Source organism: Giraffa tippelskirchi, chromosome X (genome assembly GCF_054371585.1).
Source record: "Giraffa tippelskirchi isolate mGirTip1 chromosome X, T2T-mGirTip1v1.2.pri, whole genome shotgun sequence".
Classification (NCBI taxonomy): domain Eukaryota; kingdom Metazoa; phylum Chordata; class Mammalia; order Artiodactyla; family Giraffidae; genus Giraffa; species Giraffa tippelskirchi.
In genome coordinates this window covers 152,337,541-152,351,975 of record NC_137289.1, presented here as the reverse complement: position 1 = coordinate 152,351,975, position 14,435 = coordinate 152,337,541, and the positions used below count along the sequence as shown (strand labels likewise).

Here is a 14,435-nt window from a genome sequence, read left to right as displayed (position 1 = left end):
TCCCAGAGAGTCATACAGGACTTAGCGAGTAAACAACAAGAACAAAAGCATCAAGCTGACTACAACGCAACATATCTGATGAGTACACGCCTCCCTGAACCCCCAGCTGTTTTTCGTATTACATCTGTCTGTGACACACACCTGGGACACCATTCAGGACCAAAGAGTCTGGAAAAAAGTGACCTCCTCTGCGTGTGCAGGAAAGGAATGCTTCCCATGTAGGAGGTGACGAGTCTGTGATTTACATCTTCAAGCTACCACCATCTTTGGAACAAACAACTATATTTAAACCAATGCATGCAGGAAAAAAAATACATGTTAAAATATACATCTAAGAGCTATGGAGAAACAATGCCCGATTGTCACGACTTCTGGTTCATACCCACCTCACGTAATTCCTCTCACAATTGCAGGAAGGAAACTCAGCTTTAGAATTTCCCTGGGAGCACAGGAGTGACTTTAGAATAAAACTGCTTTAAAGTCCTCTGACAGGAGCGAGTTAAGAACCATGCTTTTTACTCTCTAGGAAAATAATTTTTGATTCAGGATACACAAAAGTAACCAGTTTGACTTTTACGAATCAGCATCCGAGTGCTCTCCTAACAGAAAGACTTCCAAGAAAACCCCTATTTTCTGATCTGCATTTTCTTTCCCTACAGGAAACTTTTCTTGGAAGTTCCTCGTCGGACACTTTAGAATCTTTGGGTTGACACTGAGCTAGTAGGGTTCATCTGGGGACCCTTGGACTTCCCATAAAGAGGGGTCTCCAGGCTTTCATGTGTAAAGCATTCCTGCCAGACCTTAAGTGTGAGTCTACTCCCAATTTCGTCTTTATTATGGCATCACTGACTCAATGGACATGAGTTTGAGTGAACTCCAGGAGTTGGTGATGGACAGGGAGGCCTGGCGTGCTGCAGTCCACGGGGTCGCAAAGAGTCGGATGCGACTGAGCAACTGAACTGAACTGATGTGATGTGGGACAGCTGGAGTAACTTCTGAATGTGAGGTCGTCACAATGTCTAATTTCCTAATTTCTCCCTGTCCAGTTGCATCCAAAAAGTTGTGATGGGCTTCGCTGCAGCTGAAATTCAAATCTTCCACCTCTAGTGAAGTGAAGTGAAAGTCACTCAGTCGTGTCCGACTCTTTGCAACCCCACGGACCATACAGTCCATGGAATCCTCCAGGCCAGAATACTGGAGTGGGTAGCCTTTCCCTTCTCCACTGGATCCTCCCAACCCAGGGATCGAACCCAGGGCTCCCGCATGGCAGGCGGATCGTTTATCAGCTGAGCCACCAGGGATGCACACTCCACCTCTAGCGTGTTCCCTTAATGTTCATCAGACTGCCAAATTTTCTTTTCCCTGGTGGTGTTGATAACAAGCAGAGAAGTGACCCTACTCAAAAATCGTAATGTGGGCTTCCCCGCTGGTTCAGTAGACAGAAATCCACCCGTTGACGCACAAGATGTGGGTTCGAGCCCTGGTCCAGGAAGATCCCACCTGCCTTGCAGCAACTGAGTCCGTGCCCCACAACTATTCAGCCTCTGCCCTGGGGCTTGGGAGTGGCAACTCCTGAAGCCCATGCGACCTATAGTCCAAGCCCCACAACAAGAGAGACCATCCCAACGAGAAGCCTGCCCACCTAAACGAAAAAAAGCCCCCGCAGACAGCAGCGAACACCCAGCACAGGCAAAAATAAATAAATTAAAATATTAAAAACAAAATCATACCGTGTAAAGTCTTCATGGGCAGAACCAAGGGGCTATGTGATCTGCCACCTGACTTGTCAAGCTCCCTGAAGGACTGTGTGGAAGAAATGAGTCACTCCCTCACCTTTGGACTGTGCTCCTTTCGCGGAGCAGAAAGCATCCTGCTCTCAGTACGGTTCAAGCATCCATGCAATCTTCCCGTTTCCTACAGAGGTGCTGTGTGCACTGAGTCCTGTCCAACTCTTTGCGACCCCACGGACTGCAGCCCGCAGGCTCCTCTGTCCATGGGCTCTCCCAGGCACGAACACCGGAGTGGGCTGTCACTCCCTTCTCCAGGGGATCTTCCCGACCCAGGGATCGAAGCTGTGTCTCTTGACTCTCTCTGCATTGGCAGGTGGGTTCTTTACCACTAACACCATCTGGGAAGCCCCTCAGAGCCCATTTCCATTGTTACTCAACTGCTGCCCACAAGCAGCGCGTTCACTTGTATGCACGAGGTGATCACACAGTATTTGTGCAATCGATGTGCTGAATTCCAAGCCCTGTCTTACCTGATGAATGAATCCATTTCACATTCACCCAAGGAGCTGACATCATAATCAGTTAAGAGTTCTCGGGTTCATTTCATTTTTTTCCATCTTTTTTTTTCCCCAGCCCTCCAAACTCAATGGAACAGTCCCTCATCTTGGGAAAAATTGAAGGTAGGAAGAGAAGGGGATGACAGAGGATGAGAGGGTGGGATGGCATCACTGACTCAACACACACGAGTGTGAGCAAACTCCGAGAGATGGTGAAGGGCAGGGAAGCTTGGTGGGTGTTGCAGTCCACGGGGTTGCAAAAAGTCGGACACGACTCAGCAACTGAACAATGATGACAAGGAGAAAGTTAACTTTATTTTCTTTGGACGACTTCTCTCTCTCGTTTTCCTGGTTGTCAGCAGCCAACATATTCTGTTCTCTGAAATAGTCACAACTCCCTTCCCCTTTGGGAGTGGGCAAGTGCATTCATAGCTATGTTCCCAGGTTCACCGTCTCTCCTATTTCAGCATCGTTTTTTTTCTGGTTCACGGACACCGCTTAGCAACAGTGACAAGTTCGGTTCAACATTCCAATCTGTTTTAATAATCCTTTCTGACTTTTCTCAAGTAAGCAAGAGATGGTTAAGTGCTTCCAGACCTGGGAATGTGCTCTGCTGGGAATATCTTAGGAGAAATGTTGAATATTCTTGGGTTTTTCCCTGAAATCCAGCTCATGGTCTCTCGTGGAGGCTGGGTATGCTTACTGGAAAAGAATACGAGGCACAGCTGACCAGAGCAGCTTGCTCCCTGAGCTATTTCATCGTCATCTCTGGCAAAAGAGCAACTGATGCGTGTCAAGGTGACTTCTAACTAGCCACTGGCAAGATCCAATCTCTCTGGGGTTTTTTTTTGGGGGGGGGATGCCCCCATTTTCTTGCCTTAAAACTTTGTAAATCAAGTGACACATATATACCCATGGCTGACTCATGTCAATGTACGGCAACAACCACTACCATACTGTAAAGTAATTAGCCTCCAATTAAAATAAACAAATTAACTAAGAAACAAAAAACTTTGTAAATCAAGTGAATTTTGGTCTTCTCTTCTGGTCTGTTTCTTCTGCTCATTCTGTAACCTTGCCCCTTTTGGGGAAAAGTTCTTTTTTTTTTTCCTCCAGCTTTCATTAACTGGGCTTAGACATAATAATAAAATTAAACCACATCCACTTTCTGCCACGTATCCCAAAACAAGATTTTCTTCTTTCACAGTTGTAGTCAACTGCCTCACAGTTACACATATAATGTACAATTAGAAAACCACCGTAGCTGAACAGAAAATGAAAATGCTCCAGGCTCCTTCTTTTAGCTAAAAACAAAAAATAACTCTTACGTAAAATATCTGCTGGTAAATTAAGACCAGGTTTCATATTATTTTGGTTGATTCTAAGTCAGAGGCCGTAAGTCAAATTCTGAAAACTTATATCCCTTCTCCGAAATTTCTGCTGACCTCTAAAATTCCTCATCCTAAGTCTAAGAAGTTGTAAAATAGTCTACAGAAAATTGCAATGTATCCATTTTGATTCCCAGCACAGAATACTTGAACAAACTCAATTCGACAGGTCAGAAGTTCCTCATGTATTTTTCTAGTCTCTGAAATTCTATTTCCATATCACTTTTCTTAGAGAAGCAATTCAGTGACTTACATTTCCTCATAAGAGAAATCCACTCCAATTAGCATTTCTTTCCTTGTTTTTGGCAGAGACACATAGCATGTGGGATCTTCGTTCCCTGACCACGGACTGAACCCATGTTGAATGCAGTGGAAGCCCAGAGTCCCAACCACTGGACCCCCAAGGAAGTCCACACTCATCCTAATTAACAAGACTGTGAGTGCAGCCATGAGATTAAAAGACGCCTGCTCCTTGGAAGAAAAGCTATGACCAACCTAGACAGCATATTAAAAAGCAGAGACATCATTTTGCCAACAAAGATGTCTAGTCAAAGTTATGGTTTTTTACAGTAGTCATGTACGGATGTGAGAGTTGGACCACAAAGAAGGCTGAGTGCCGAAGAATTGATGCTTTTGAACCGTGGTGCTGGAGCAGACTCTTGAGAGTCCCTGGGACTGCAAGGACATCAAACCTCGCAGTCCTAAAGGAAATCAATCCTAGATATTCATGAAGGACTGATGCTGAAGCTGAAGCCCCGATATTTTGGCCACCTGATGCAAAGAGCCAACTCATCAGAAAAGCCTCTGATACTGGGCAAGATTGAAGGCGGGAGGAGAAGGGGACGACAGAGGATGAGATGGTTGGATGGCATCACCGACTCAATGGACATGAGTTTGAGCAAGCTCCGGGAGTTGGTGATGGACAGGGAGGCCTGGCGTGCTGCAGTCCATGGGGTCGCAAAGAGTTAGACATGACTGAGTGACTGAACTACAGCAACATCCAGAAGGATAAGTCAAAACCAACGAGCCTGCGGAATCCCGTACACATTTCCAGTTCCACTGGTGCATTTCACAGATTGATGTACCTTTTTTTTTTGGCGGGGCAGGTGGGGGCGGCAGTCCAGTAAGGCGATTGTTTTTACAAGAGCAGCGAGACTACAGTATCTCAAGTAAAAAGTGTCAAATGCAGAAGAGTCAAGGTCTTGTCGACTGGATGAAAGATCTGCACCCGCTGTGACCGTCCTAAACAGAGGAATGGATTGGTGGGGGTAGGAAATCCAGAAATTGCTTTTAGGCTACTGCCTGTAGCTGTGTTAGGAAACAAGGAAACGTGTCCATTGATTTGTTCCAGACATGTCCTCGGACGTACCACACAGTTCGGTCTCCCGCCCCCCAGCTGAGTCAGAACTCCGGAATATCTCTATTTGTCCACCTAAGGATGTTGACCACAAACGCGAGATCTCGCTGTGCAAAGGAATTTCCAGGAGGGCACATCGCATCCATGTCAGAAGGAATGCAAAACAAGACGAAAGCGGACCCAGAGAGATCCTGGGAGCTGCCACCAGCTGGTTTCGATTTGGGGCTGTGTGTTTATTTTCGGCATGGAACGTGTCATTTTCCAAGGGGCTGGCGGGTGCAGCATTTTCATTTGGGCGACCCTTTCTCTAACGGGCAACATTCCAGCTGGCGTTCCCAAGACTGCGTCCCAGGGTTGCATGAAAATAAAATGAGAGCAGGAAAACTCCGTCTCCCAAGTCTCTTCGGAGCCTTGCAAAAATCCTTCTGAAAGGATCCCACGTGTTCCAGGGTGGCTAAGGTATATCATTTGAAAAGGCCCTGATGATGGGAATGATTGACGGAGGGAGGAGAAGGGGACGACAGAGGATGAGATGGTTGGATGGCATCACCGACTCGATGGACATGAGTTTGGGTAAACTCCGGGAGTCGGTGATGGACAGGGAGGCCTGCGTGCTGCAGTCCATGGGGTCGCAAAGAGTCGGACATGACTGAGCGACGAACTGAACTGAACTGAACTGAAATATATCAGGCTCTTGCAGGAGGGTGAGTGAGCCTGGAGGAATCCCATTTCCCCCTCACCCAGCCCAGAGCCTACGCAGTATGTCAAGTCCCTTAGATTCCATGGAGTGGTCAAAAAGTCAACTGACTCAAAATAAAGATGACTTTATTCAGTTGATACTGTGAAGTGTCAGTCACTTCAGTTGTGTACAACTCTGAGACCCCATGGACTGTAGCCCACCAGGCTCCTCTGTCCCTGGGACTCTCCAGGCAAGAACACTGGAGTGGGTTGCCATGCCCTCCTCCCGGGGACCTTCCCGACCCAGCGATCAACTTTCCCAATCTTCATCTCTAAAGTCTCTTGCATTGGCAAGCAGGCTCTTTACCAGCTGGGAAGCCCTACCAATGATGAGAACTTAACATAAATAAAAACAAAAAACCCACAACGTTTCTGGTTCTTAATTTTCTCCTCTGAGTCAGACCATCTCCAAAGCTCCTTTCCAGTCTAGAGACACATGACTACCATTGTAACCCTGAAGAGTAGAACGTGCACTTCTCCGGTGGTTCAGTGCATAAGAATCTGCCTGCCAGTGTAGGGGACACAAGTTCGATCCCTGGTCCGGGAAGATCCCACATGCCGTGTGGCAACTAAGCCCATGTGCCACAAGTACTGAAGTCTGAGCTCTAGAGCCCGTGATCCTCAACGAGAGAAGCCCATGCACCCCAACTGGAGGAGCCCCCACTTCCTGCAATGAACAGCCAGCGCACCCAAAAAGTCATTAGGTAAAGAAAACAACGTTCTTTGGTGACCCAATGCGAAGAGCTGACTCACTGGAAAAGACCCTGATGCTGGGAAAGATTGACGGAAGGAGGAGAAGGGGACGACAGAGGATGAGATGGTTGGATGGCATCACCGACTCGATGGACATGAGTTTGAGTAAACTCCGAGAGTTGGTGATGGACAGGGAGGCCTGGCGTGCTGCAGTCCACGGGGTCGCAAAGAGTCGGACGCGACTGAGCAACTGAACTGAAGAAAAAAATAAAAGGGTAGAAAAATAGACACATTTTCTTTATCATGTTTTTCTCCCCTTTTGCCATTTTTAAACTTTTGACATTTAAGTTATTAACATTATTGTTATTTTAATTTATTATTAATAAATATTATATTTATTTTAATTAAGTTATTAAAAGTTATTAAGATTCAAACGGTGTTGCAAGAATTCTGTAAAGCAATTATCCTTCAATTAAAAAAATAAATTAATAAGAGGTGTTGCAAAAATAGTGGAAGGAGGTCTCTCTCATATGTTTTTAGTATTTTAACACGTATGAGGGGAACATTTACTAATACGCAAATTATTCAGATTAGCTGACTTGGCACATTAACTGCCCTTGGAATCACTTCCTCATTTCCTTTGTATTTCTTCCCCTAAAACTCCTATAACTGTTTTCTAAATTATAGGTAATTTATAATATGATATTAGTTTCATGTGTAAACAGAGTGATTCAAAATTCTGTAGTCTTTACTCCATTTGTTTTTATTGTGAAATACTGTGTTCCCTGTGCTGTATAGTATATCCTTGTAGCCTATCTATTTCACACAGAACATTGTATCTGTCCATCTCCTCCCCCATCTGGCCCCACTCCCCTTCCTCTCCCCACTGGGAACCGCTAGCTTGTTCAATCTGTGAGTCCGCTTCTTTTTTTGTTATAGTCACTAGTCTGTATTGCTTTTTAGATTCCACATTTAAGCGATATCATATAATATTTGTCTTTCTCTGGCTTCACTTAGGAATCGGTCACCTCTAGGTCCATCCACGTTGCTGCAAATGGCATTATTTCATTGTTTTTGCGAGGCTGAATAGTATCCCATTCTCTATATGTATCATATCATCCTTATCCATTCCTCCACTGATGCGTATTTAGGTTGCTTCCACGTTCTGCCAATTGTGAATAGTGCTACGATGAATGCTGGGCTGTACGTGTCCTTTTTGAATGAAGAGTTTTGTCTGGATATATGCCCAAGAGGGGGACTGCATGATAAAAACGTCCATCAAAATTAAAAGACGCCTGCTCCTTGGAAGCAAAGCTATGACAAACCTAGACAGTGCGTTGGAAAGCAGAGACATCATTTGCTGACATAGCTCCACACAAACCTATGGCTAATTGTATCCAGTGGTCTTGTACAGATGTGAGAGTTGGACCACAAACAGGGTTGAGCGCCGCAGAATTGATGCTTTTGAACCGTGGTGTTGGAAAAGACTCTTGAGAGTCCCTTGGACTGCAAGGAGATCAAACCAGTCCATCCTAAAGGAGATCAGTCCTGAATATTCATTGGAAGGACTGATGCTGAAGCTGAAACTCCAATCCTTTGGCCACGTGATGCAAGGAACTGACTCATTGGCAAAGACCCTGAAGCTGGGAAAGATTGAGGGCAGGAGGAGAAGGGGGTGACAGAGGATGAGATGGTTGGATGGCATCACCGAGTCAATGGACATGAGTTTGAGCAAGCTCCAGGAGCTGGTGAAGGACAGGGAGGCCTGGCGTGCTGCAGTCCATGGGGTCACAACGAGCTGGACACCACTGAGTGACTGAACAATAGCTTACCTTACCCCAAGTCCCATCTTTGAGTTCTTCTTTGGGGTTGTCTTCTTGTATTCCGTCCCCCCACGTCCACCCACAAATACAACGTATGAATCCCTTCCACCCTGCCTCTCCTATTCTGCTATAATGATGTTTCCTTCTGTGACTTCTCATCAGCACCAAAATCCGTTCCCCTCTCTCTCCGAGGGCAGCATTTTCCCGTGGTCTCTCTGCCCAACGGCTGTGTGTTCACACCGTCCGCATCAATCACAAGGTCAGCGGGTGCAGTGGAGCCTTGCAGCTTCTGTCGTTTGCGGCCTTTGAAACAGAACCCGTCATCTGACATCCGTTGTCTGGCGATCACGTCTGCTTCTCCCGGCTTCCCCTCGTTGGCTGCGGTCTCTGCAACTTCTCATCACACACTGGTTCTGGGACGATCGTTCCTTCCCCAAGTTTTACGGAAGCTCTTCTCTGAGTTTCCATCTCTTCCTGAGTGCTGAACCCTGAGCTCCAAGCCGGGAACATCTGGAATCGCATGGTGTCTCAAGAGAACCTGTTCCACGGTGACTATGTTCTCAATATAAAAAAGGAAGACCGGACCACCACACCTCGATTCTTACGTGAGCGGAAAGCTAGAAACCCACAGACATGTGTGCCTGAGCTAAGTCACTTCGGTCATGTCCGATCCATAGCCGTTTACGATCGGGATATTCTTGGCTGGGTTCCCGGAGGCTGGTTTTTTCCTGGGGAGACAGATGCTGGGAGCAGAACCTTCTTTTTCTTTTCTTTCTGTTGGCCGCTCCGCCCGGCATGTGAGATCTTAGTTCCCTGACCAGGGATTGAACCCGTGTACCCTGCAGTGGACGTGCAGAGTCTTCACCACTGAACCACCAGGAAAGACCCGCCCCCCAATCCAGAATGTTCTGTCAGCTTTCCACTCTACTCTGCAGCAGACTCCGGAAGCAGTTTTTCCCACGGAACAAATGATAACCATAAATGCTCCATCAAAAAAAAAAATTGTTTTTTTTTTTTAATATATCACAAGGTATATTTTGATATATCACAAGAGAGATATTCAAATGCTTTCCAGTGATCGTAAAAGTAAATTTAAAAAATAAATACATTCTGTATTCTTCATGATCTTTAAAGTAAAACCTCCGTTAATTTTGCCAGCGATGATGCATAGTAAACTTAAGTACCCTGAAGTACTGTTTTCATTATACTGGAAAATGAAAAACTATACTTAGAAAGCTCTGTCCCACTGGAAAAGGATGAGACAGCTGCCAACTTAACTTCCTGTGTGTTACTTCCTAATATGATGGTGTGTGTCTCTTTCATTTCTCATCCTACATAGTGCATATTCTCCTCACCCTGTCTCCCTGATGACACCCAAATTATACAGCTGGTATTCATGTACAGGGAACTCGCCTACGAGGAAAAGACTGAAGTGTGACGTGTTACTACCAAACTGTTCAGTTCAGCTCACTCACTCAGCCATATCCGACTCTTTACAGCCCTGTGGACTGCAGCCCGCCAGGCCTCCCTGTACATCACCAGCTCCCGGAGTCCACCCAAACCCGTGTCCATCAAGTCGGTGATGCCATCCAGCCATCTCATCCTCTGTCGTCCCCTTCTCCTCCTGCCCTCAATCTTTCCCAGCATCAGGGTCTTTTCAAATGAGTCAACACTTCGCATGAGGGGGCCAAAGTATTGGAGTTTCAGCTTCAACATCAGTCCTTCCAATGAACACACAGGACTGATCTCCTTTAGGTTGGACTGGTTGGATCTCCTTGCAGCCCAAGGGACCCTCAAGAGTCTTCTCCAACACCACATATCAAAAGCATCAATTCTTCGGTGCTCAGCTTTCTTTATAGTCCAACTCTCACATCCATACATGACCAACGGAAAAACCATAGCCTTGACTAGACGGGCCTTTGTTGACAAAGTAATGTCTCTGCTTTTTAATATGCTGTCTAGGTTGGTCATAGCTTTTCTTCCAAGGAGCAAGTGTCTTTTAATTTCATGACTGCAGTCACCATCTGCAGTGATTTTGGAGCCCAAGAAAATAAAGTCTCTCACTGTTTCCATTGTTTCCCCATCTATTTCCCATGAAGTGATGGGACTGGATGCCATGATCTTAGTTTTCTGAATGTTGAGTTTTAAGCCAACTTTTTCACTCTCCTCTTTCACTTTCATCAAGAGGCTATTTAGTTCTTCTTCACTTTCTGCCATAAGGGTGGTGTCATCTGCATATTGGAGAAGGCACTGGCGACCCACTCCAGTACTCTTGCCTGGAAAATCCCACGGACAGAGGAGTCTGGTAGGCTGCAGCCCGTGGGGTCACTAACAGTCGGACATGACTGACGTGACTTAGCAACAGCAGCAGCATCTGCATATGTGAAGTTATTGATATTTTTCCTGGCAATCTTGATTCCAGCTTGTGCTTCATCCAGCCCAGTATTTCTCATGATGAACTCTGTTGTAAATTGTCACCCTGATTATTTAACTTTTACGCACAGTACCAAACTGCAAGAAGTCCAAACAGATACAACCTTGGGGTAACAACAATAAGAATATGCCTTTTATATTTCATCAGCAGGAACATATACCAGGGATCTTTATAAATATGGGTTTTAAGAGAATGAAGGTTCCTCAAAAAAAAAAAAACTAACTAAAAATAATACCACCGTATGACCCAGTAATTCCACTCCTGGTTATGTATCTAGAGAAAATGAAAACACTAATTCAAAAAGACACATACATTCCCATGTTCACAGCAGCACTTTTTACAACGGGCAGGACATGGAAGCAACCTGTGTCCATCAACAGAGGAATGGAAAAAGGAAATGTGGTACATGAATACACAGTGGAATATTACTTAGCCATGAAAAAGGATTATGCCATTTGCAGTAACATGGATGGAACTAGAGATGATCGTACTCAGTGAAGGCAGACAGACAGACATCCTATGATATTTCTTATATGTGGAGTCTAAAAGGTAAAACAAATACATATACTAAGACAGAAACACACTCGCAGATCTAGAGAATAAACTAGGGGTAACCAGTGGGGTGAGGGAATGGGGGAGAGGAGAGATAAGGGTCAGGGATTAACAGATACAAACGATGTATAAGGGGGCTTCCCTGATAGCTCGGTTGGTAAAGAATCCGCCTGCAGTGCAGGAGACCCCGGTTCGATTCCTGGGTTGGGAAGCTTCGCTAGAGAAGAGACAGGCTACCCACTCCAGTATTCTTGGGCTTCCCTTGTGGTTCAGCTGGTAAAGAGTCCGCCTGCAATGCGGGAGACCTATGTATAAAGGCTTCCCTAGTAAAAGGTCTGACTGCCAAATCAGGAGATGCAAGAGATGCAGGTTCCACTCCTGGGTTGGGAAGATCCCCCGGAGAAGGAAATGGCAACCCACTCCAGTATTATTGCCTGGAGAATCCCATGGACAGAGGAGCCTGGCGGGCCACAATTCATGGGGTCGCAAAGAGTCAGACATGACTAAGCACGCAGCACACACACACACACACACACACACACACAATGCATAAGGTAAATAAGCTACAAGGACAGTTCAACATAGGGGATATAGCCAATATTTTACAATAACTATAAATGGACTATAATCTATAAAAATTTCGAATCACGATGTACACACCAGAAACTAATATAACGTTGTAATCAGTGATACCTCAATAAAAAATTCTGGGTTTTCAAGTAACCGGAGTTATATATGGTCTTCCTGCTCAAGCCTACCCTGAGAAGTGACCAGAATGGCTCACGAGAAAAGTATAAGTGCCTTCCTCAGCCATGCCCTCATTAGGGAAAACAAATAAATTGGACACAGGGAACAAATTAAGGGGTTGACCCTGGCGTCTGATAGAGTTGGGTCCCAAAAATTCTCTCCAATGAGTGACCGCTGAATGGACAGACCCCGGTTCGTGAAGGAGCAAGTAACACAGGAGTAACCAAACTTTCCCTATTTCTTACGATCCACCCTCCATTTTTTCTGCTCATTGACAGTATGTTCATACTTTAGACAGACAGGAGACATCGCCACTTAGCCTAAATATTCACAACCCTATACCATCCTCCAACTTAACAAGACAGATAAAGCAGCAATTTTACCGCTGAAAGATTTCCCACGCAAATACACTTGAGTGTTTTGTCCCTGTAACGCTGTCTAGCAGATACACAGAAGCGTTACTTAGTGGGGGAAAAAAATGTCAAAGCAGCTGGAAAAAATCCAGAAACAATGGCTTGTGTAAAATCTCACAGAAGCTGGCTTTAAACGCTTCCAAGTACCTCATGGAGACGGCAATGGCAGCCCACTCCAGTACTCTTGCCTGGAGAATCCCATGGACGGAGGAGCCTGGTAGCCTGCAGTCCATGGGGTCTCGAAGAGTCGGACACGACTGAGCGACTTCACTTTCACTTTTCCTTTCATGCACTGGAGAAGGAAATGGCAACCCACTCCAGTGTTCTTGCCTGGAGAATCCCAGGGACGGGGGAGCCTGGTGGGCTGCCGTCTATGGGGTCGCACAGAGTCGGACACGACTGAAGGGACTTAGCAGCAGCAGCAGTACCTCATTAATACGGGTAGCAGGCGTCCCAAAGCCAGTTCACGAAGAAACCTAAGAAATATGATCTGAAGATTGTAAAAACCCTGAAAAGCTTGTTTCCCAAAAAGCAATGTGGAACTTAAAATGCTGTCTGTATTTCTAGCAGCAAATTTACTAAGACACCAGCCCAAATATTTAGCTTCGTATGGTACAGCGTTTGCTTGTCTGGAGTGACAAGAGAAGAAAAAAAAAAAAGGTTATTTTACGGAGAAATGATAAGTAAAGGAATTCACTGTTTGTTGTTTGCATTTGCCATTTACTCTCATGTACCAAAAAGTCTGCTAGCAAACGCAAATATAGTATTACTGAGAATGAGATCCAGACCTACTTATCTTGGCGGTCAGAGTTAATGTGGGTTTTTCAAACCATAATTTCAAATTTTCTGAATCAATCATTCATCTGTACTTTTTTTTTTTACGATGGAAATTATTAAATGCTATGAAAAGCGGCAAAGACAAAAAAAAAAAAAAACCCTGTGTTTATCTTAATGGTATAGTCATTCCTTCTTTTTCCATTGGGCATGTGTTCCTGAAACTGTAAAGTCACACACTCCAGCAACCTGAAAGATGTCTCCAGAATTCAAGGTCAACTAAATTATCAGATGGATCGAGGAAAGTGGACCTGAGTGTTTGAATACAGACAGCACATTTTAGTTCCTAAAAGTGGGGCATTTATTCTATTTCCAGGAAAACACTGGCCCTGATACACAGCAGACATACATGATCCGGGTACTGCACTGACTCTGCATGCCCATCTAGTGGAGTATTTAGAACGGCTGTGATGCTTTAACAGAAATGAAGAAGGTGATGCTCATAATCTGAAAACAGACCTTGAGGATCAAAACACGAAATGTGGGGAAAGCTTCCAGCCATGATCCTTTAACCTCCAGGCAACACAGCAAGAGCATTATGTTGTTTCTGCACTCCACACCCAACACTGGCACATTGGACAATGTTAACCGATCCTTAAGATTTTTTTTTCCGTTAAGAAAAAACAACTCTTTATTGAATACTGCTTCTGCTTTATGGTTTGGGTTTTTTGGCCCAGAGGCATGTGAGATCTCGGCTCCCCCCACCAGGGATGAACCCTGCACCCCCACCTCACCTCTGCATTGGAAGGGAAAGTCCCAACCACTGAAGTGCCAACGGTAACTGATTATGACTGATGGCATTTGAGAAGAAGACCTGTCTCATGAAAAACAAAAATCTGCCAACAGACAAAAATCTTTTAAAAAAAAGAAGTTTCCTGAGTGCAAAACCGCAGCCACAGTCTATGAAAGGTTTATGTATTTATTTCTCTTACTGCACTAATACAGACACTGTTATTTCAATAGTCTTGCCACATCCCCCTTGACATCTGCCAAAGCGAAAATGAAGGCAGATGGTGGTTTCTGAGTTTATACATGACGAGGCGTGTTGAGCAAGTCCTAGGCTCCTTGTCTCTTTAAAAATATGATTTCCTCACGCTTGTACATCATTAACCGGAGTGTAACTTGGTACAGCCAGTACGGAGAACAGGATGGAGGTTCTTTAGAACTGA

General features: G+C 45.1%; 1 long non-coding RNA gene across 1 annotated transcript in view; it reads left to right on the top strand.

Annotated features, from left to right (window-relative positions):
* Nucleotides 1–6,133, top strand: part of LOC145536412 (uncharacterized) — a 111,442-nt gene extending 105,309 nt beyond the window's left edge. Inside the window, exon 3 of the long non-coding RNA XR_014075828.1 lies at nt 3,985–6,133. This is a non-coding gene — a long non-coding RNA (uncharacterized LOC145536412). The remainder of the gene's footprint in view (nt 1–3,984) is intronic.
* The last annotated feature ends 8,302 nt before the right edge of the window (nt 6,134–14,435 follow it).